Below are 23,877 nucleotides of genomic sequence, written 5' to 3' on the forward strand. Positions count from 1 at the left end.
GGATGAATTTTGTTTATTCACAGCCTATGCAACCATCTCGTCCTTGAGCATGCTGACCCTCTACAGTAAATAGATATTCTCTCTGTAACATATAGGAGAAAAATGTATTACATAGGTACATTGCTGTCTAATGCAATCAATTTGCCAGAGTATTGTCAGCAGCCAAGCAGTAATATCAGCAGTTAAGGAATTTAATGGTGTGTTGTTGCAGTAAAGATTCCACTAACTCATGATCCATAGACCTAAGAGCATTTGCTGTGAAATGACTTCACACACCCTCAAAAGGACAAAAGATAGCCGTTAAAGCATGCCCAAAAATATATCATGTCTGACAGTAGTCTAAATTATTCATTTCATCTCATGTATTAAGTCATGAACAATCTTTAATTCATGACTAAAGATGCTACAGAGACTATCAGCAAAAAATAGTGTATTATGTTGAACTAGTTTGGAATACTTTTTCTTGTTATGTATCAAAGTGGCAGTAAGACAAGTGCACAATAAAAGTGTCCAAACCAGCAGATCAGTTAGACTATGTCATTTTCAAAAAGACGTTCAACTCCAAAAGAATTCTCCTATTTTTAGTGTCGCTGATTGAAAGCATGAAGGTAATTGTCAGCATATCCTCACTAAAATCATCATGTAAAGTGGGGTTCTCATTTAAATGTAATTATTCTCACTCTTGTGCTCCGCATTTGAAAGGCAATTTGACACATAACTAAGACCCTTTTAGATATCATATCTGATTGTCACATTGAACAAGATTGTTCCCCCTTTAAAACCTATTTAGATAGAGGGTGAACAGTTTCAACAATACCCCAGACCAACTGATATATTTGTGTTGATATGAGGGTAATGATAACGAACAGAGCAAAGAGATGATTGCTACTGTGATTATATCTCATTGGATGAAAAGATGTGCCTGAACAAGTTGATGCCAATGAAGACAAGGCTCTCCGAGGATTAGGATCTACAGAAGGAAAACTTCACTTGACTACTTTCTCCATTGATAACCTTATCAAAAGGCACATCCTGGTCCTGATTCACTGATCATAAACTGCCTTAAGTATACAGATAATGAATATGTGTTGAATTGGAATAAAATCACCTTAAAATGGGCATACACTATGAGATGGTGCAGTCGTATACCCATGCCTGGTCTTGACAACACATTTTGCAAGCCTTCTTCTTATTGCAGTTTAACTTGATCTCAAACTGAAGGACTCTGGGCTTTTCTCTTCAGAGATTCATTCTCCTTGTAACAATTGTAACGTTGTGTGTTTGCAGCAATATTGAAATGTATGAGCACTTGAGGGGTCATGTTCCTCTTTTTTCCAAGACAGTATGAGAGATTACAATTACTATATCTTTAGATATAGGCTTAGATGCTTTTATTGATTCATTAGCTGGTCTTTTACTCTTCAAAATAAATACTATATATGCACATATTTGTTTAACACATACCTTTGGTTAATTTTCTCATCTCTTTTTATATAGTATACACTGCATGGTTGTCAGGGTGAAAGCTGAAACTCCAAGTGATAATTGTTTTGGTTGCAAGGCCATTCAGAATGACTCTATCCATGACCATTCATGTCTCTGGCATTTGAAAATGAAACAGCTCTTGACTGTTTTTGACTTGACTGCGGACAGATGTGAATGACCCTTATGTTACAATGGAGGGACTTAAAAACCTATTCTTCTCTTGAGATATTAACATCCAGTGAGAGTTTTCAAAAACTGCAGCCCCAGCCCTTCTTTCCTGTGCTCTGCATTCTCCTCTTTTTGAGTCACAGGATAAAACATGGGGTTTTTGAGAGCCAAGAGACTGCAAAACTTTATTATTCATCCCCAAAGTACAGTGGGTTGGGTGTAGTGATGGCCTCATTATGTTAAGAGAGCCAGTCCAGGGACATTTTCTGATTGCAGTCCCTGGAGTGCCTCTCCTCTGGGTGGAAGGGAGGGCCCAGCTGGACACTGTAGTGGAATGTGAATATGTGTTATAAACAGATGGGGTTTTATGTAAGCGAGGCCTATGGACTGCAATTAAGCACACATATATATTGCGCACTTGTACATTGTAGTACATACGGACTGTAACATCTCAGAGGAAGTGTGAAGCTGTGTAGCTTTACAAGCAGAAGGGAGCTTATGATCTTGCACTGCTTTATGCTGTTTGCCTTGATCTAAATATATAATAAAGTAGTTGACAACTTCTCAGAGTCTAAGATAGGTTTATTCCCAGTGTAGCTTTGCTCCAGATGGATCAGGCCAGTGAACCAGATAGTGAGAGGCTGGGATACGCTGTGAGACAACTCTACAGTAACCAGTCACGGTCCCCTATCTGACAAATGAATAATAGCTTGCTAACATGTTGGGTTGGGTTGCTGCCATGCACTCAGAACACAAGCAGATGGGAGACAATTGGCTGCTGTTCCTGCTCCAGATGAAGAAGTGTGGGGACTAAAGACAATGCACACAACTGGCTGTAACAATGTTTACCATTATTGATTATCACTTTTACATGCTGGTTTCACTTTTTGCTTATATTAAGATGTTCAGGCCATAGTTCCCCCAACTTCTACAATTCTTTCATGCTGTAATGTTGAACTGGAGATTGTATTGATATTGTTAACGTAACCAATTTCCTAACAGTTTGTTCATGTTCGGCAAGAGTTCATCTGCCACAGCTGCGTAGCATCAATGGTCCTCCTAATTCAGCTTCTTATTGAACTAAGATGTTGGCCTAAAGTCGGTGTAATCCAATTTCTTCGGGAGACCGAGCTTCACAGAGGCTTTCAGTGATTACCTGCTCATTTCAGACTGTAATTGTCTTCAAGTTCAACAGACTAAGATTGAAAATAACTTTGGGTGTCTCAGCTCTAAGCCTGTTCTATGAGTGGATGTGTTGATTAACGAGTAATTAATATGGCTTTCATCCAAAGTAAACAGAATAAGTTGTTGGCTCTATATTTAATTGTTTTATCTGGTAGTTATGATAGGAATAGAGGTGGTGAATAAGTATAAAAGGTGAGAAATTTCTCATGTCATCATGAATCAAGGAAAATATATTTCTATATGGAGAAGTATAGTTGGCCTTATGGTTATACAAAAATCATTTAAAGCATCTCATCCAATTATGCTTAATGGCAATAATTAATTAATTAGTATTCATTGCATATAATTCCATTAATGTCGCCTTTGGTCTAGCTCAGAGGACATACTCGTCAAGTAAGTTAAGGTTTCCGGCTAAGACTTTCCTCCTAAAACCAAGTTCACCAAGATTCGGAGATCAATTTTCCGAAGGGGTGAAGTGATAAACTGGCATGTCTCCATTGGTTTAGGAGTGAGCTGAGATTAGGTTTGTTCATGAGTGGAGTTGGAGATTGACAGGTGGATTGCTGTCTGTTATTATGCAGGCAATGTACTGGACTGTTCAAATGAAGAGAAAGTCAAGCCTGCAGGCAAAGCTTGTGATTAAACAAGCAATCTATGTTCCAAACATTACTTCTGGTTATTAGCTCTGGGCAGTGGGGTAGCTGACATGAGTTAACATTTGAGCTCACCCTTAGGGACAGGGTGAGGAGCTCAGATAACTGGAAAGAGCTCAGAGTTTAACTGCCCTGCCTTTCCATAACCCAGTTGAGGTTGTTCGGGCATCTGATTAGGATGCCTTGTGACAGCCTCCCTGAGGACAAAATCTGGGCACATCCAACTGGGAGAAGACTCTGGGGAAGACCAAGAGCAAGCAGCATGGACTATATACATATGCAATCTGGGCTGGGAAAGCCTTCCTTGGGATTTCCCTGGAAGAGCAAGAGGACATATAGCTACTAGAAGGATACCTGGTCTACTTTACGTAGCCTCCTGCCACTTTGACCTAGCCGTAGATGAGGAACTGAAGGATGGACAGACATGTTCATTGCATATGTCTCTAGGTCCTCCAGCATATATCTATCACGCTGAGAAATGTCTGGACTGTAACGGTAGCACAAGGCTTCTGTCTGAATGCCAGATGTGACTTCTTCACATTGGTTGTGATTGGGCTTGTGGTGGTAGTGAAAGCTGCAGCTGCATTTGTAATTATACAAAAACACAACAAAGACTGACCAACTGCTGGTTACAAAAACAAATATGTTTTCATGCAACAGCCCACAGTCAATAAATTATATTCATCCCATCATAAAAATTACTCTAATGTTAATAAACAAGTCTGTGCGCAGTAGTGCAAAAGAAACAAACCCAAGTAGCAATTTAAAGTCATTTAAATTGTTCAATGCCTTTGTAAAAAAAGAAAAAGCATTCATTGATTTACTGGTTAGTGTAGGTATTGTATCACTTGACATGCAGTAAAACCACTTTTTAAACTGATCATTGTTTCTCTGTTAGAGCTATCTTTTTTTTTCCATGATTAGATTTTTATTTGACCAGATTCTTTATTTAAAATTATTTTGAGCACGTATGATGATAATTGCATCAGGCTTTTAAATTATATTATATAGGCTACAACACAAAACAATACAAAAACAAAATTAGAACTCCACATACACAGCACTTTCAACAGCCAAAATTGATATTGATATTCGAAAGGAACTTTATTCTCTCCTCCTCACACATGGCCATAATCATCTGCTGATCCCGCTACAGCAAAACACTGCTGCAAATACTCTTTCAAATTCACATGGTATCTGTCCAAATGCATTGTGGTATTAACACATTTATGCTACTAGTTGTGTCACACTGTTATATGTTATACTATCACCACAGCTGGAATCGGCATGCGTCCCAGAATATGCGAAAACTCAGGAATCCTCCCTACAATGTGTTCACCGGCAGGGCGCATCACGCATGCGTCAACGACAGAGAACCCTCCTGATTTGACAAGCCTGGAATCGACCACACGGCGCACTATATTGCAAGGCTTCCCGTTACTAGCGCACCATCATCTGCACCTGCCCGCTCCCTTGTTGTGGTCGGAGCGCTGGGAGGGGTCACTATTTTGCAGGGAGCCACAGGAGGAGGAGGCATTTCCGAGACACCGACAGACAGAAGCGTGTAAGCCTCAGATTCAGCACCACAGGGTTGAGGAAAGCGTCCGGATTGAGCCACTGTTCACCGTGGGTTAACTGAACAGGAGGACATCCTTTTTTTGGGGAATACTCAGTGGAAGCAGCCGGTGTACACAGTTTGCAAGACCTGCAAGAGGTGACATCTCCCACAGTTAAAGGTGCGTAGCGTTAGTTGAACGCCGTGGTTTGTCAACTGGATGTTTTTATTTTTTTTTTATTTTTATGATTTGCTAGCAGCCTGGTAGCATTACACTTGCTGCACTGACTGACCCGCTGTGCTGCTAACACTAGCTTAGGCGAGGTCCGCCTTTTCATTCATCATTGTGTGCTTTAAGCTAACAGTTGGCGGCGGTAAATAAATCCCCGCACCGAAATACTTCACCCAGCTCATGATGATACACACCACAGCGTGCTTCCATGGCGTCTGGTTTCTGAGCCGGGCTATTCTCGTTAGCTAGGAAAAAAATGTGTGTCACTCCGGGCAGTGCTATCCAGCGAGCCCAGTGCTGAAAGCCTGCTCAGACTCACTCATGTCTTCTGAGAGCCCGTCGAGGCAGAGACGAGCTAGGCGTGCTAGGCTAGTGGAGGGGCTAAGCTAACTGACACCGGCCACTTCTGTGCTGCTGAAAAGAACGGTTTCCCACATCTGCATTAACAGCTGTGTAACCGTCCGACCTGAAATCCTTCAGTTTTCTTCACCCACGTCCAAAAAAATAAATTAAAAAAAGAAGCTTGTTTAGCCTCTCCCCTTTCCCGTGTGTTTGCTTCAATTTCCTTTTGTCTGATACGTTTGCCCTCTTTGTTGAATGGTTATTCTTAACGCACGGTTCAACAGAGTGTCTTCAAGTCCTACTAATCTTATGCAACTGATTTTTGAATTATTTATTAAAACGCCTTCGTGCTCGACTCAAGGATTTTCAAGCAGCGGAGTACACACAGCCTCGCCTCACCCCTGCAAGCGTAACGGTACTTTATAGTCAAGTCTCTTATTAGCTCTTTTAACAGTGACAGTTAGTTTACGTGTTAAGTTTAACAGTTTTCAGTATAAATCATCCCCTACTTTATCACTTCGGTAATGGTAGTTCATCCATAACCTGTGTCCAAATAGTGATAAATCTCTTCAGTCCGCCTCGTACTGTTGACTTCTATGCGTTGTGATTAAAATGCCCTCCTCCTGTTCAATGCAATTTCTATCACAACGTTTTAATTAACAAGAGTTTGCATGTGTTCGCCGTGTTTGCAGACTTGCACCGCTCAGGCTCAGTGCAATGCTACAGTACAGAGCAGCAGGAGTCAGAGCCCAGCTTTTGTGACCCAGTGTAGTTTGCACACATGCTCCTTCTGTAACTGGATATATGGAATACCAGAGGCCTCTAGGGGTCACATAGTGGCTGTATTTAGAATCTAAACTTTTGATTGGCAAGGAGGCATGCTCAGGCTCAGTGTCAGGGCTGTGTGGGTATACTCCCCCATGTGTTTACCATGTTATTTGATTAGACTGCCTGCAGAGGATGAAGCTAAACTAATCTCAAACGATTTCTTAGTGGTGTAGCGCGCTGTGTGTGTTGGCTTCGGAGTTTTAGGTGAGTGTTTAAGAGAAAAGCATTCAGAAATAAATGTATTGTGGAATAGTATTTGATTCATTATATCACTTGATGAACGTTAGGGAAGGGCAGCTAATGTATTTCAGATTCAATCAGTTATGAATTATTTTCTTCTTATTCTTGATCTAGATTATTTATTCTATATATTGTCACAAAATGTGCAATTACTGCCCTTCACAATTTCCCAGAGCCCAAGAAGAAATGTCTTGCTTAAAAAACTTAAAAAACAAATGGGAACAACAGGAAATCCTCACATTTGATAAAGTGGGACCAGCTATTGTTTGCATTGTTGTCTTGTAAAACGACTTAAATAATTAGAACTACGTTAATTTGTCCCTCAGTTAGTTACTCACAAAGCCTTTTATCATTTGGAGAATGTTTGTTAAATTTAGCTGAACAAGAAGTATTTAAGCCAGTAAAGATGGCTTTTAGTAAATATTGACGAGAGCTATGACTCCAGGCTGCCAAGCATGGACAGACTCTCCTCTGCCCTTTGGGAAATAACTGCATATGTGTATCACTGTCCCACTATCTGCTTAAGACCATCTTTTATGAGAGGCTTATTTTCTTTAACCTTTATGATAATTACAGCAGCCCCCGTCCTAGTTCGCATTCTGAAACACAGCTATTGTCAGCTACTACGTAATGTAGATAATCTCTTACTCCTCATTCTTCATTTAACCAGATTACAAGGTTGGTAATTTCCTCATTCCTCATAATATTGAATTACAAGGTTTGACAGCCACCTGCATGTAATCATCTGAATGTTTTGGCTCAGTTACTGTATCCCATTCGCAGTATAAAGCCTCTCGGTTACCGGGGATAAGTAAAAGCCAGAATTTATGGGTGAGACTATGCAATCAATGGCAGTCAGGAGGGCATTGTGTTCCCGGTCTCCTGGGAGAGGAAGCGATATTGGCTGAACACCATGGAACCCACTGTTGTCGTAGTGAAGCAGAGCTTTAAAGGTAGCCATGGTACCCCCGCTAACTGGAACAGGATTGCCTCCTCTCTCAGGCTCTCTCTCGCTCCAGCTCTTGCACAAACGTTTGATACTGTTAAAGAGATGAGAGATGGAGCGATAGAAACAACACAGAACAATCAATAGCCGTAGCGCTCTTGTGTAGCACGTCAATTTGAACTCTCCTAACCCTAGGGTTTGTATTACCCTATGCTGCACTGTGGAGCTGCATTGAACTGACAGCAAACACTGAACACCAGGGTTTTTTTTTTGGCTTAGTGTGTGTTTCCTCGTCGTGTGCTTTTGGAGACACTCTTTAGCCTACTCAACGGCCCGTGACTCGCACATATGTGAGACCGGCTTCATGGGTCTGCTGTTTCCTCAACTGTTTGCATGACATTATCCCACCCTGGACTGTAAGAAAGCAAAAAAAAAAAAGCACTTTATTGTTTCAGGGGGGGGGCAGTAAAGTGGATGATCCAGCAGTGCTTGAAAGTCTAGTGTCAGCAGCAGCTTGGTGCAGCAAGAAAGAAGGAGGTTATACTCTTTAAGTTCCTCTTCATGTCTGTTAGGCTGCCGGAGACCACACCCACAATGGCCAGCACAGGAGCCGCTGTGGTGAAAGTTTATATTGTTCCAGCCTAGCTTCATTCTCTATAAATCATTAAAGAAAATCAATCCATCCACCCATCCGTCCATTACTCTGAAATCTGTTTGTGGGTGTGGTCGGATAACATTTCACAAAGAAACTGCTCACAAAGCACTGCGAGTCATCAGAAGTCGGGCTGCTATTTTGTCTGTTTCTTGTGGAGCTAACAGCATTTAGATCAATGAAAAGTGCAAAAGTATTTGCACCCTTGGGTCGTCACAACTTTACTTGCGTGGGAAATGTTTAATCCGATTTTAATATCCTGTGCAGCTCGGATCTTATATTCAGGTTGGAGCTCCATTTTTAACAGCGTTTCAGAATTGTAGGAATCCAGCAGTTTCAGCCAACAGCTGACAGCTCCGCACACATTTGAATGTGTGAAGAGTGAAAGTGGAAGTGTGGAACGTGAGGGTGAACTGATGATGTGGTGTGCTGCAATACTTTCCTCTTAAATACCGAACACATGATGTGACGGTGTGACGTCACGGTTGTGGCGGTCACCTCCCACGTCCGGTACTTCATTGTTCATTGTTGTTGTCGTGACACCCCTATTAGCCACTTATTTATTAATGGAGGAGGGCAAGCAAGCAAATTACAGATCTACAATAATAAATGAATATAAAAATGAGCCTTTAATGAAAGATAAGCTGGTCTGTTTGGTACTGAGTGAGAGCACATTGTTGTCATCAAACTCCCAACTCCTCATTCTCAGGCCCTTTTGAGGCACTGTTGTAAGCGCTATCAGAGAGAGGTTAATACAATCCACAGGGCTATGGTATGATAAGGTTAGGCAGCTCAAACTGCTTGGTTAAGGCTCGGGCTAACCGTAGGTCAAGCTACGACTAGTATCGTATCAGATTGTACTCTTAACATGTTACAGAGATCAGAATCCCTTTTTTATTGGTCAGGTCTGTGCACACATACGAGGAATAATACACAGCATAAGCATAAATAAACAAGCTCAACAAAATAGACATAAAGTACTATGTACACTTATATACATGTGTACATATATATGTGAACAAACAACAATAATATTTATAGACAATAGTGCAGAGTTCAAAGGAGGCTGGAACTATGGTATTTATGTTTTAAAAAAGAAACTGAATTTCAACAATGAAAACAACTATATAGTAAATGGTTTACAGGTTTAGTGGATGTAAGAGTCCCAGGTTAATACAGCGATGTACGTATGTCTGTTGTAGTCATGTTCTCATGTTAAGGGATCTTGAATCCTGGATACATGCCATAGATTATTTGAAAAGGGGTTTCTAGCTGATGAGTTGTTGTTGGAAATCTTTCAAACTAGCTAAGCATGAGAACCAAGCGGGCGTGTTTAGTGAAAGTTGTTCTTTGATAACAACTTTAATTAAGGGGTGAAATTACCTGTGATGAGGTTTTAGTCGTATCAGTGGAAGCGCTGGAGAGAGAGAGAGAGCAAAAGGAGTTTTGTATCGCCTAAGAAGCGAGAGAGTAAAACTTGTCGGTTAGCAGACAGCACCCTCTCTCATTGAGCTGTAACTGGAGTGTGATGTCAAGCCGCTGCCAGGAGTTTTCACTACAGTTTTTACTGATTCTCCCTCAGTCTCCCATAGATGTCACAGTCTCTGGGGTAAAAGTAATTGATTTTGAAGACTGAATTGTTAATAATATTTTTCTTTTGTTGGTCGGCGGCCCTATCGGTTTGTGAGTGTCTGAAGTGACAACAAAGCCTCTTTCACAAGTACAGGCAGAACCACCTCGGTAATTCTCAGAATTTATCCGGCTGATGTGGATCATTTCATCACCTTTTTATAGCCGACTACGTCTCACTCTAAGAATTCATGTTATTCATGCGGACTAGGATGGCTTGAACTGTGAGCATCAAAGACATTCTTTTTGAAGCTGGAGCTGCATGTCCAAGTCACTTTGAATCTGGTAGTCACGGTAAGACACGGATTGACTTCGTGGCATGTTAGTGGGCTAGTATAAGTTGACTTTGTCATTGGAAACTGTCATAACGATGGCCATAGGCTACACCGGTAGGCCCTTAACGTTAGAGTAATTAAGTAGTGTTTTTAAGCTATACAAAATATTCTGTTTCCAGTGAAAATGATTGTTTCTGCAGTATCGTTTGGGCAACACATATCAGATTATATCATGGGATATGTAGAAAATACTGTACACATGTAAAGCAGCTGATCTTACGCCTCTTTGGATATTGCAGCCTACATTTAAAATTAAAAAATATTCCAATAGCGAGACTGCGATTTGACCAGTTTCAGTCAAGAGGAGCTCAGGGGAGGAGATGAGTCTAACCTCCATAGAAGCAGGCATGTGGTGAATGTTGTAGATGTAGCATGTAGGCGTCAGTGAATGGGCAGCGACAATGCAGTTCGGTGAGCCGTGCATCATTTGTGTGCAAACATTCATTGTCGTTCACACCAGCGTCATCGTTTCCCTGGCCATGAGAGGTCATGTTAACACACTTCTGGCACTCGAAAGTTCTCTCTCTGCTTCTGCTCTCTGTCTCTGTCGTCCATTGTGCATTTTTCTTTCCATTCCATCAAAAACAAATCTGTGCCTATAGCCTTGCTTAGGGGCCATTCAGGTGTCTCATCTCGTCTCACAGTTGCTCCGTCTCTCTGAGGCCTCACTTGTCTGTCTCACGCTCACTCTCTATCCACCCCCACCATAGGCTACATCTGGGGCCAGTATGGGCCCCAAGTACCGGCCCAGCTCCTCCCCCACAGTGTGTGTGCTCGGTCGTGGTGCATTAACTTTTCTATTGTTAGGTGACTGCTTTTCTTCACTCCTCTTACAGAAAATCTAGATGCCGACCAGGAGCCATTCTAGGATTAGCCAAAAGGTTGGAGAGAGAGGCTGGGGACGTATTGTTTCAGGGCAATTTTTTAAAAATTTTATTTCAAAAGTTAAACCCATACGTTTCATGCAATTTGAAATGAACCTCTTAAGTCAAGATAAGATAGATCTTTTCCATAAATAAACCAAAAACTGGGGTGTTAAAGGCTTAGAACGTACCAGCTGCTTACTGATTTTCACAGAAATGCCTGACACTGCAACCAATGCATACATTTTTCAGAGCAGAAACGATCCTTATATGTTTGTGTGGTTTGCTTCCTATACTCCTTTCCGTCTTCATCTCCTGCAGTCATTCAGTTACCCTTTATTAACCCGCTATTTTATCTCGTTAAAAAAGCAACCAAGAGACCCATACTATACATTATTCAGTTTTACTAAAAGTAGCCTAAAGATAATGATAGAGATAATGTAGATGGACATGAAACAATGTGCTACAAATGTAAAACCGAATTTCTTAAATTTTGACATGATTTTAAAAAGTATAGTCCATAGTCTTTTAAGCAATTAAGAGTTGGCGACATATTTGCAGCTTCAGTTGACTTACTATTGTATATGCCAATATATGAGTTGCGATTTCTGTTAGTCAACTTACAGCACCACATAGCTGCCTCAGTGTCATTCTAGGCCTGTCGCGGTGAAGGGGTTTCCCGATTTGCGGTGATTTAGGGTGATTCAACTGCGTGGTATGCGGTACTGTCGCCATTTTTGTCCTTTTTGCTACTACTTCTAATCAGCTGTTCTGTCCCTCCTCCACTGCCTCCTCCTGCCTCCTGGCGCTTTAACCGTGCTAATTGGCAACTAAAAATGTCACCAGTTAGTTAACAGATGTGGCTGAAAGTCGCCAGTCAACAGAGTTACTCGGTAAACCGAAACCCTGGCAAGACGCGAATGCCACAGCTGTGGCGAATTGAGACAGTCAGCATTTTCTACTCACAGGCTGCGGGAGTTTTTCCAGAGCAAGGCTACATGACTTCCTCCTGTGTGCTGTTGTGTTCCTGGTCTGTGAATTGAGGGAACCTGAGTAGCACTGTGTTTCAGACAGCACGTCTGCTGAGTCGAGTCTCTTCAGCCTCGCCGCTCTGGGACGTTTCCTCTGACTCGATGTGACGTTATGTGCGGTTGTGGCAGTGGCTTGTCATCCCCTAAAAGGCACACAACACAACAGTGGTTAATAATTGTACATGTCCAGGGCTTAAATTACTTCATGTTTTTGGTTTGAGATAGTCTGCTCAAAGACAGCAGATGGCTATGCTAAGTTTCTGCGGTTTAATAAATTTAAGACGAAATACAACCACAAGTGCTCAGAAGAGGGGTTTAGTTTAAGTCAATTTGTCATAAATTTAAAAAACACAAATTCTTATTAGAGGACTTTATATTCTGTAATGGTGTAAATGGGAACAGTCACATTTATAATACTCATAAAGTATTTTCATTTCATCTAGCAATCACATTGATGCATTTAAAGTAGTTTGCCAGAATAGAAATAATTGAAGATTAAGTTATGTTCAGAGTAGAGCATTTTGGGGATTCAAAATGGCTTCATTTGTTTAGAAGTGCAATTTTGCACACATGTACATTCTTTATACCTCTCTGACACACAAACCCAATGTCTGATGTGGGATTATAAACCTGTATTTAACCTATTTTTGACCCATTTACACTAGACCTCTGTCATGGGTTAATCCCACGACAGTACCTAGTAATAAACTATAATATAGTTTCTTACACATTCTGACATCATAGAGCATTGCAACAATCTTCACTCTACAAACATATCCAGTTATCAGTCAGATTTATAAGAGCAGAATTAGGGTTAAGATGGTTATAAGTAACTACCAATATTTACTAAAAGGTTATAGCAATGATCTTTGTAGTGTAACAAATGATGACACAATACAAGGTACTAAAGAAACGTGTTCCTTTCACATCAAAGCTGAGTTTTGTCTTCTGTGTTGACAGCAGGGCTGCGAAGGCTAAGTCAGATGACACCCATTGTCCCATTCAGACTGATGGCAAGTTATCATCCTGTCACAACATTTGTGTGGAACAGCTCTTAGAAAAGCTCTTTGACTTAACAGATTGCAAAAAAAAGGGTTGCAGCTGCCAGAGGTTAGAATGGAAAGTTTCTAAATTCAGGTTGTATCAATAGTGTTTAACAAATTGGTGTTTAAATTGAGTATTTTAGATGAAAACAAATACCTTCCCTGTCAGGAGAATAACAGATTGATTATGAATAAAACTCAGTTAGACGGTATTGTTTTAAAAGCATGGATGGAGGTCACAGGTATCACTGTATGCAATGTGTTTGGTTCAATAAAAATGTAGATATTACTTGAATGAAGCTAAACAAAATGTATGTGAACACTGTGTTTTATCACCAAAATGAACTGTGTGTTTGGAAAGCTTATATTTGAATTATTTTAAATCCTACATTGTTCAAATACACATTCACTTGCTGGCAGTCTTCTTCTTCATTGCCTTTTTTGTTGCCACTAACTGTTGATCAGTAGAACCCACGGACGATAGCGCCCTAAAGAAGTATCACGATATTTTCAGCATTCAGTATTTCTGTCTGCGGTAATGATACAACTGACAATATGACTTCTATAAAAAACATTTTGGGTTTAGGCTCACAGTAGCTGTTGAGCTCTCCTCGTGGGATTTCTGGCTCTCTTCCTACTCAACCAGGTGCCTCTGCTCCAGGTAGTGCATATTTTCTTTTCATGCCTTCTATGTTGTCACAGTCATTTTACACTTCTTACACATTATAGTGATTTGTTGCACATCTGATCTTTTGTAACCAAACCACTTCCACACTCCTGAAGTGGCTCCTCTTTTTTGATACCAACTCTTCCACCGTGGAACTGGTAGCAGTGTTACTCTCGCTTACAGCCATCATTACGCCAAGAAGTGGTAATATCATATTAAAAATTATACTAATGTTGTTGTGAATGATATGATATGGCACAGGCCTACCACAGGGGACCTTTAAGACCCTGCTTCTAGTCTCTGTAGAGTAAATGAGTGGGAGAGCTTTTGATAAGATTGCTGTAAGGTTGTGAATATCGTCATGCTTAAGTAATTAACACAGTTGTTGTCAAACCTGATCTGTTCGGCACAACAATGTGATTACAGTGGAAAGCAGCCTCCTCCGCTCTGGCCATTTTATGTCGACACGGATGCATTGCTGCACAGTTGCGGTAAAGGAGGGATTTACCTTTAATAGCCCTCCAAAGGGAGGTTTGAACGATATTTGCTCCAACAGTGCATAGCCTTGCACTTTAGCGTTCGTCTCGGGAATTAGTTGGGAGGTACTCAAATGTTCACCGTATGCTTTGACAGCAACATCCAACCAGCACACTTTACCAGGAATAGACTCATCTTCTGCTCATATTTTTCCATTCAGACTTTGTGTCCAAACCTTATTTTTTTATTTTCAGCAGCATTCTCACACTCCCAACTATAGTCACTTAAACACAGTGTAAAGACACACATAGAATATAATGACTAATACTAGATGCTAATAACAAGACAGATTAGATATATTTCATTACCAGCAATATGAACAGAATTGTTCAATGATTTCAGCAGGTTCAAAAGATAGACCGGTAGCAAGGTTGGACACGTGTATTTTAAGCATTGACTCCCATTATTTATTTATTTTCACATTTCCTTATAACTAGGGATGGGCAATATAGCTTTTTTCTGGAAAAAGATCAGATCTTTAAACACCTCACTTTGAATTTACCCACTTTATTTATGAAGGCACAGAGGTAATCGTTGTAATGTTAATCTTTTGTTATACGGTATTGTTGCTGAGTGTGTCATGTCATGACTGATGACTCGTTGCGTTTTTCAAAGTGGCTATAAGAATCCCAGGCGGTTTATGAGCCAGGTCGCATTCGTCACGTGCTTTCATGGCAGCTTGCATTTAATGCATTTAAGTGAAACTATCGATAACAATTTAGAATTTTGATGAAGTGTCTATTGCTGATCCATATATTGCTGTTTTATGGTACAGGCCTACTAATAATAAACACGCTGTCACCATTAATACTCATTGAGGCTGCAGCATGACTAAATGTCTTTATATTTTGCTGATAAATGAAATGTCCCTGTAGTCAAACATGTGTTGAACTGAGTTGAACTCAGGTCAAAAAAGTTCAACAGAAATGTCAGACATAATGTGGGTAAGACAAGCCAGACGGCGAAATAAATAATCTACTACTGGGGATAACCTTTGTGCTAGGATCGGCTGTATCTATAGGATGAAGGAGGACAGGACCGCGTTTCTAAAGAGCAGTGCACATCTCTTCTGGCAGACACTGGCTTGCAGGACCAGCACTGTATTTCCATCCTGATATAGGACTTTTATTGACACATTCCAGCCAATCAGACGCAGGTGTTTTCAGAAGACGTGCTTTAATAGAATTTATTGAACTTTGCAGTGTGCGCATAATGTTTTTAAAGAAGGTTTTTTTCAATTCCTAAGAGAACATGGCTGCTTTGAGAATTTCACAGGTCGTGCTCCACTTTGATTTCCTATTTTGGCCGCCCTGAGAACATAGCTCTGGAGTGCAGCGATATGACAGGTTGAGCCTTGACTTCTGCTTTTAGAGACTCCCCCCACTGCTCCACGCAAGTGTGTGTGTGTGCTTAACTCTGCTCTGAATCTGGGTCAGTGCAGTGTCGGCATATTAACTTTCCATAATGACAAATGACAGGGATTGTAGTCACAAAGTTAGTGTTGTATGGTAAAGGACCTCTGATGCCCATTTTGTGCAGTGCAAGCAGAGTTTACACTTTTGAACAGTTTTATCTGTGACAAATATGCATGTTTGTGCAAAACTCCAGGGCTAAGAATATTCTGAGAAAAAGAGTTCTATCTCTTTGAAAAGCCACAGCATATACAGTTTTAAAGACATTTTATGTTCATATTGCAGTAAGACAAAGGATCAGCTTAGTCGCTCTCTCTTGTCCTATTAGGATGCCACATTTTGCTGATGTCTGTCTATATGAAGAGTTCCAGCAGTAAATGAAATTCTTTTATTTTCTATCTCACATCTCACTTCCAAGGTGTGCCCAGATTTTTTTAAACATATTTTCCATGTTTTTGTAAAGATCTATTCTGTGCTAAAGCAGCTTTCCTTGGCAGCAGGGCACAAGGTTTGACAGGCACACATTAAACCTTAAAACTACTGTCTGTGAACATTATGAACTAGAACGTAATTACAGAAAATGACATGTTTAGACCTTAAAATTGAAACTTTGAAACATTATTCTCTCATGCATTCGTTGTGTTAATGTTGTGTGTTGTTGCTACATGTAACTATAGGATTTTTTAGTCCTTGGTTTGACCTTGTTTCTCTGCTCCCTGGATGCTTATCATGTATTAACCTCATTTGTTAATACATTCATGGTAGTGAAGTTAATCCATGTGTCAACATGGAGTGAATGAACAGAGAAAGGAATCTCGATTCTCATTCTTCCTTTAACACCACCAGACGAGATATAAATTAACACACAGTGACCCAAAGGAGCAAATGGAAATCATACTGTACACTTACTGAGCTTTGAATGTGCACTTGATCTATTCAGGATGTAAGTGTTAATGAATCATGAGAGGTTAATATCAATGAGGAAATCTAATGCATGAATGACATTTCCTTCTGCTGATTCACTGTACTTTACATGTTTAACATACAGACCGCATGTAATGTGACGTGCAGATATTAAGGTTCTAATCTACATTCAGAAATGATTTCATTTATTAATAGAAGATCCTGGGGCTGTCACTATTCAAAATGTCAAACAAAATCAAACTAAGGTGTTATTCATTGGAATTCAGTCGAACACAACACATACAGGCATAACACGTGAGTCTGAGATGAAGTGAAATATAACACATCTGGGTCCACTGATGTCTATCGGGGGGTGAGAGAGAGTCTTACCCTTCATTATAGTCTTTTTATTTTCCTCTACAGTGTCATACACTGCAGGCAGTCATATAAGGTTGCTCCACTTGCGTCTGGTGCCTGAGCTGCCGCTGCGGGTGGCAAGCTGCTTTTTACAAAGTCGGCAAACAGTCTTGTCTGTTGGTAATTTTGCATCTACCGTGTAGAACCCAAAATACTTTCACACACTGCTTCTGCTATTGGCACGGCTTTGCTTTGGTGATGAAAAAACTGTCAAACAAGTGCCAACAATCCTAAATGGGAGGGAATGTGTTTATGGAATGGGTGTTGTCTATACTGATATAGTCGTCCTGAAATGAAGAAACTGCTACATGGTGGGACTGTTCTAGATATACACCAAAAACCAATTCATTGTCCATCACAGAAGTTGTGCCAAAGTTAACTATCAGACAAATATAACCTCCTTGGCAGAGTTGTGAATGGCTCTATAGTTAAAGGCCACTAAGTCTGTGTACGAATCCATCTATCTATTCGTCCTTTTCTATCTGCTCATCCTTTTTTATGGCTGTAAGGGAGACTGGAGCCTAAGCCAGCATGCAACAGGGGTTAGAGGCAGGGCACAGCCTGCACAGGTCACCAATCTGTCAGGGTCAAACCAGCCTCATGCTCATATACAGTATGTGAGTGTAGAGTTTACCTCTCCAGCATGTCTTCTTACTGTGGGACAAAACAAAGGTTTAGGCGGTTTTCACAGTTGTGAACATTAATGAAAGCTTTTTAGGCAACAGCATGTGAGTGTGGGTCTGTAAGGATAGATTTGGAAAGGCTGCTGACCTTTGAAGCTGTGTGGACGTGACTTCCTTTTAAGACCGAGCATGATGAAGTAGCAGATGGAGGTGGCAGAGGGCAGGATGCACAATGCTTCTCCATTGGAGTAGCATTTGGTAGGGTGTGTTGAGTATGTAGATGGAGCTTTTATGGATTTTGATGTAATGTGCATTACTGGATTCTGAACACATGTACATTTGTGCGTGGGTGTGCTCAAGCAGTACAAATATTTATGAATACATTATTTCAAAGTATACTGCCCCAATTCATGTAATACAAAATGTAATCCACCACAGTGTCAAATGTTTATCAATGGATTGACATGGTAAACTTTGTCTGAATACCACATCCTCTCTATTATTAGAACATTTGCCTCAAGTAGTATGACTAATTATGTTTTTCCAAAAAACAGGCACTCCGTAATCATTTTTACTTTAATATTTGCTCAGTTCATTATAGTGTAGTGCAGCTTCAACCCCAAAACCACAGGCACCACATGAGGCAAAGACAGCAGGGGTTTCCTGTTTGTATTAGTAGGGCCAACAGTAACCCTGTACCAGTCAGTGCAATCTGTTTTCTGTGGTATTGCCAATAGACCTTAGGACGGAGTGGCTCTACGACAGATCTGAATCCACGTGTAAACCACCTCCAAGACGCATTGTCATCAGATCACTTAAACCACTTGCTGAGGTGGTCTTTATCTTTTGTAGTGGTGCTAATGCTTCCTGTGCCACTGTTTGCTTCTTTGTAATGCAAATGATGCAACATTATACATTCATTTATTTATCTATTGGTGTAAAAAAACACATCGTTTCTATGACTCTAGCATTAATACCTTTTTTCACCATCTGTGCTGTGAAATCAGATTTCCACAAAGGCAGAGAAAGTGTGTGCTGCTCATATGGTTCACTTATTATCCCGTAGTGCCCATTGACCTATGTTGTAGCTGAGGTAGCGGCTGAGTGAGGCCAACTCTCCGGTATCTGTGTGTGTCTGTGGGGGTCTGTCAGTGCGTGGGGGGCGCAGCGGTTTCACATTAGATAAATGTTTTGACGTCTCCCCAAACGGTCGACTCTATCTCAGCATTGGACTTAAAACGTAAAGGGTGATTTAAAACAGTAGAGGGCGTGGTGAGCCATTTTTAACCCACAAAATGCAGATTTTCATAAATTTGGTAATAACGTCAATTTTAACACCGGTATTATTGGGTGGAGTAACTCAAAATAGCTTCCAAAAAAGGAAAATGGGAAAATGAAAGGTGCATACAGAGGACGGTAGAACTGAAATGCTTGGTTTCAAATGTGTTATTTTGTTACTATCTGAATGTCTGATGTGAGGAATAAATGTTCACCAGACTTAGACTTCTTAGATGTCTTAATTTCTTTTTTTCAACATGACAGGCAGTACTGGAATGCTTCTGGATCACTGGTTCTTAGCAAAAATGCTCCTCGTGTTCTTAAAAAAAAAAGCCCTGCTGCTTCTTTCCCCGGGAGATTTTGGATTTGTACTCAGCAGTGAGTTCACACAAGGGTGCAACTCATGCCAAAAAGGTAGCCTTGGTACTGCGCCACTCAACCATAGCCGGAAGGGACTCAAGTTTGTGTAGCTACTGTGTAAAAGCAGCCCTTTCTAAGAAGTCGTCTGTACTTGATTTCCTGCTTTGTCAGAGCTGTAGCATTGGGCTGATGATAGAACCCCGCTGCTTGATTTTTTTGCAAGAGGGTGTATCATTTGATTTGGCATTAATCAAAATATCACCAAGGTGTAAATGAATGTGTACCTGACAAGATTTAATCCGTGGGTCGCTGAAAGGTTGTTAGTGTTCACTGTAGTCTGAAAAGACATTTTAATTGAACTGTCAGAGGCCTTTACTGTGTCTGTCTGTGCTGCTTGTTATTAGTGCAGTTGAGTTTGGCTTGGCCGCAGTGTTGAGTTGTTTTTTATAGCGCGTTTTGAAAATGTTCCTGTGAACAACGCCTTTTCTATCATACTGGATTTAATCTTCCTTTATCATAAACCTACCAATGTTAGCATTCATGGAGAGCTGCAACTGATTAATCAGTGGACAGAAAATGAATCAACAACTATTTTTATATTCGATTTGCCCTATTTAGGTTTTAGAAGAATACCTAAATGGGCCTGTCATGATAACTACTTTTGTTGGAGGATATATTGTCCTAGAAATAATTGCGATAAACAATATTACTGACATTTTAAGACCATTTTATGGCAGTGATGTCAGGATAATAATGCATGTACACCCTATTAAAATAGCAATGAACTATTAATTCTTAAGAATATTTAGACATAGGAACTGGAATGTGAAAATGTTTTTATGTCCATTGAAGTGTTTATGTTGCCTTAGGCGCTGTGTAAAAAAGCTCTGGCATTGTGCCCAGATAATGGCAGGGGAAACCCTGTTGTTTATTCTAGCACTATGTTGGCTAACATGTGGGTGACATTCTTATTTATAAAGTGTATGATACACAGACCCAGGTTCTCAAATGTGTATCTTGTCTGGTTTCTTTAGTCTTCCATGGTGATAGCTGAATAGCTTTGGGTTTTGGACTGTTGGGTGAACTTAAAAAAAACACCCAAAACACAAAGATGTTACTGTGGGTTTTTAGTACGGTACACTGGGAATAGATTCATTAAAAATGAAAATAACTGTAGTTTCAACTCTACATTTGTGACAGCAAAATGTAAATTTCAGTCCAAATGAATTCATGTGAATGGAACTGCTGTAAACAGTGGACTCGCTCAGATCGGGGAAGTAAATTTGCATCATGGACCGAGAACCAACAAACACAGTTCTGACTGCAATGAATAATTACAATTTAAAACTAATAAAATCAACAACTCTAAATAAATCATGTGTTTAAATTTCACCTCAAATGATTGTTTCTCTTGGCGTATAAAAACATGTCTAGATCCAACCCTGGTCGCATTTTTGTAAACTTCGACTGTAACGAAACCAGAGATTTGACATTAGAGGCGGGACACCCCGCTCCCATAAACAAACACACACAACACGCAAACACAAACACACATTTAAAACACACACACACACAGCTTGGTTAACACCTGGTCGACTGAGGTAATTACTTTACATCCGTTAGCAGTTGTCTCTCTGCCGTGTCATCAGCATTATTTCAGAGAAGAGCTGACACAAGCAGAACCTGAGGTAATAATGTTGTTTAATGGGCAATAAAAAACAAACAGTATCAAGAAGACCCTACATTAGGTGACAAATGAGCTGACTTGTGGGAAATGGCAGCGTGTGATGAGCTCGGTACAGATGTCATTGTGACCACTCCCACATCGTTGCCTCCCTCGCATTCTGATAACAAAACGTGTCGTTCCGTCAGCAGGGACAGGATGCTAAATGTTTGTGTCCTGGCGCTCTCAGCCTCTGTGCACACACCCCTCATCCTTTCACCTCCCTCTCCTCTCTCTCTCGCCAGCGTTGGCAGTTCAGATGCTGTAATGGATATCCGGCTAAAAAGAGATGAAAGGGAGCGTTTTGAGGTTTTGAGGAAACAATCCCAGCCAGCCGAAGCAATCGCAGCAACAAGAATTGCGTAAATCTGTGGTAGAAAAGTTTGTCAGTCTCTCATCCTTGAGAAGAGAACTGCGTGTTTCTCTAATGCTACGTAGAAGGTTGTTGGTTTGCCAGCACTTTATGTTTATGTCAGTTTAACACACGTTACTGGACAAATTGTAGGTAAACAGTTTGTTGTAGAGCTCACTAACAGCCTCCATTAAACCTAACTCGCAGTACATACCTTTAGATGGCTGAGGAAAACTGAAGCACCTGAAGCGAACCCACTTAAATAAGAGAGCGGTGTGGACACTCCATAAGCCTGCAGTGCTAACCACTGAGCATCTGGGCTGTCCATCTGTGTGCTTATCCCATTAGAAAGTGTTTCCAAGCAAGAATTCACATGAGCAAACAATATCGAGGCCTTGTTTTTTCTTCATGTGCGTATTTAAGTTTCTCTTGTCGTTCGATGGTTATCCTTCACTGCAGGAGGTGTAATATCATACTGCCTTAGCTTCACCACCGCGCCCACTCTCCTTATCCTTTGTTAAATTATGTATGTAATTATGCATTATGGGTATGTACCAAGTCAGTACCTTTTAAATCAATTTCATTTCCATTTTCTTTCAAATGTGGTGCACCTTTTAGTCAGCTACATGACATAACAGGCTTTGCAAGTATTGAGGAAGAAAAGATAATGAGAAATACGAGTATTCATATTCGACTCACAGATTATGGAGTGTTACTTTTTAAACTGCTCCGACACTTGGGCATTTTGCTCCTCGGGTAGGCAGAAATGATAAACGAACAGAGACAACTGAAGCATTATTTACACCAACACAGAAAACAAGAAACCTAATTAACAACAAAGAAACAATTTGGCGAGCATTTCTTGCCAAACTCAGCAGGCACGGTATCTGCGCGCTGGTGATGAATTGACCGGCGAGAATGCGGCTTTCCAGCACTGAATCACTGAACAGCAGCACTCGGTAAAACTAGCAGCATCTCCACCTGTGAAATGTTACTTGTTAGATTATTAATTATCAGAAACACCTCTCAATATAACTCAGTGATTAACTGTCAAGGTAACTCATTCAGTACAAAATGAGCCTACACTGCAGTGACTGCGTTAATGATGAACACTGATGGCGTGTAGTTAACAGCCAGAAAGAGCTGTTGTTTAACTGGAGGCTTAATTTACTGGAATGAGTGTGCACCGCTGCGGACCTGTTATCTATCAAACTCAAGTTGTCCTGCATCTCGCCGCCGGGATCACGTTTCCCAATTCAAGTCTCCAAAGAGGACGAACCTAAAAAACTAAACAGGGATTTTTCCTCTCTAGGGCTCACAGCAATCAAACACATACGTTGTTGGTCACCACAAAATAATGTATGCACCCTATTTATCTAGCTGCTTAAAATAGTAAAAAAAGAAATGTTCACGTTCGTAATGTTCTGCAGTGCTGTGCTAGCAAGTTTTCTTTTACCTCACTTTATTTCAGTCTGCTTGAATATTTGTCTATATATTAGTGTCTAGCCAAGAGGAGTAGAATGTTTATGCAAATGCTTGCGCAGGGCTTTCCTTTCTAGAATAAATGCTAAAAACTCTAGCAGATGGCCCATTTTTCTCACTGTGTATTGTTATTCTAAACCTCCTGAAACATAACCATTCTTCCCCAGAAGTCAGTCCTGGGGCAGAAGGAAACAGTTTAGATTTATTCATGAAAGAAGCGAGCATGACAGTAAACAATGCTTGCTTAAACTGTAACACTGCAAAAGCATACAACACAGAGACACAAAACACACGTAACAATGTGATTTCCTATTTAAAATACGATGTAAAAGCAATAAGTGGCCTGCGCAATCGGAACTCACCTTATTTATATTTACATTTTATTTTCCTCGCACAGTAAATAAATCATTTTCCATTCTCCCTGTCTTCTTTCGCTCTGCTCATGTGTCAGTCACAGACACGCAGTTGTACACAGCAGATGGGAGGACATTTCACAAATTACAACCGAAATGTGACTCATGCTCTTCACCAAAAACATGTCGGGTGAACAAAACAGATCTGAGAAAGAGAGATTTTACCCTTCCTCAGAAAAAGGCTCACTGTGTAGTGTGGGAATATCTTTTTATGGAGGGTCAGGGGGACGCGGTGGAGACTGGTGCTCAGTAGCATGGTAAGTGCTGTAGAGCTGGTAGTTAGAGCTAACCATGCATGAGAAGCTAATGTCAGACTCTGTTTTTCCACTGGAGCTTTTGACATTCACCAGAAGAACAGTTATGGCCCTTTTTAAGAGAGTCATTTTGTGGGCATCTGTATTGTAGCTGGGCTAGCGGCTCTACTATGACAGGCTCTCCGGCGTGTTAGTGTGGGGGAGTGTCAGTACATAGCCACTTTCTCGCTTCTGTTCTTAGGCCCTAAAGCAGGGCTCCAGACTAACTT

General features: G+C 40.6%; 1 protein-coding gene across 2 annotated transcripts in view; it reads left to right on the forward strand.

Annotated features, from left to right (window-relative positions):
* Window positions 1–4,924: 4,924 nt before the first annotated feature.
* The window catches only part of ctnna2 (catenin (cadherin-associated protein), alpha 2), a 291,364-nt gene continuing 272,411 nt past the window's right edge, over window positions 4,925–23,877 (forward strand). The window contains exon 1 of one of the 2 annotated variants that reach the window (XM_035659486.1): window positions 4,925–5,227. The gene's annotated coding sequence lies outside the window, so the exon portion shown is untranslated. Of the gene's footprint in view, window positions 5,228–6,517; window positions 6,653–23,877 lie in introns of those variants that run through there. The other variant, XM_035659487.1, reaches the window with a different exon arrangement.

Source organism: Morone saxatilis, unplaced genomic scaffold (genome assembly GCF_004916995.1).
Source record: "Morone saxatilis isolate NCDOM2014 unplaced genomic scaffold, NCSU_SB_2.0 Contig17, whole genome shotgun sequence".
NCBI classification, from domain to species: domain Eukaryota; kingdom Metazoa; phylum Chordata; class Actinopteri; family Moronidae; genus Morone; species Morone saxatilis.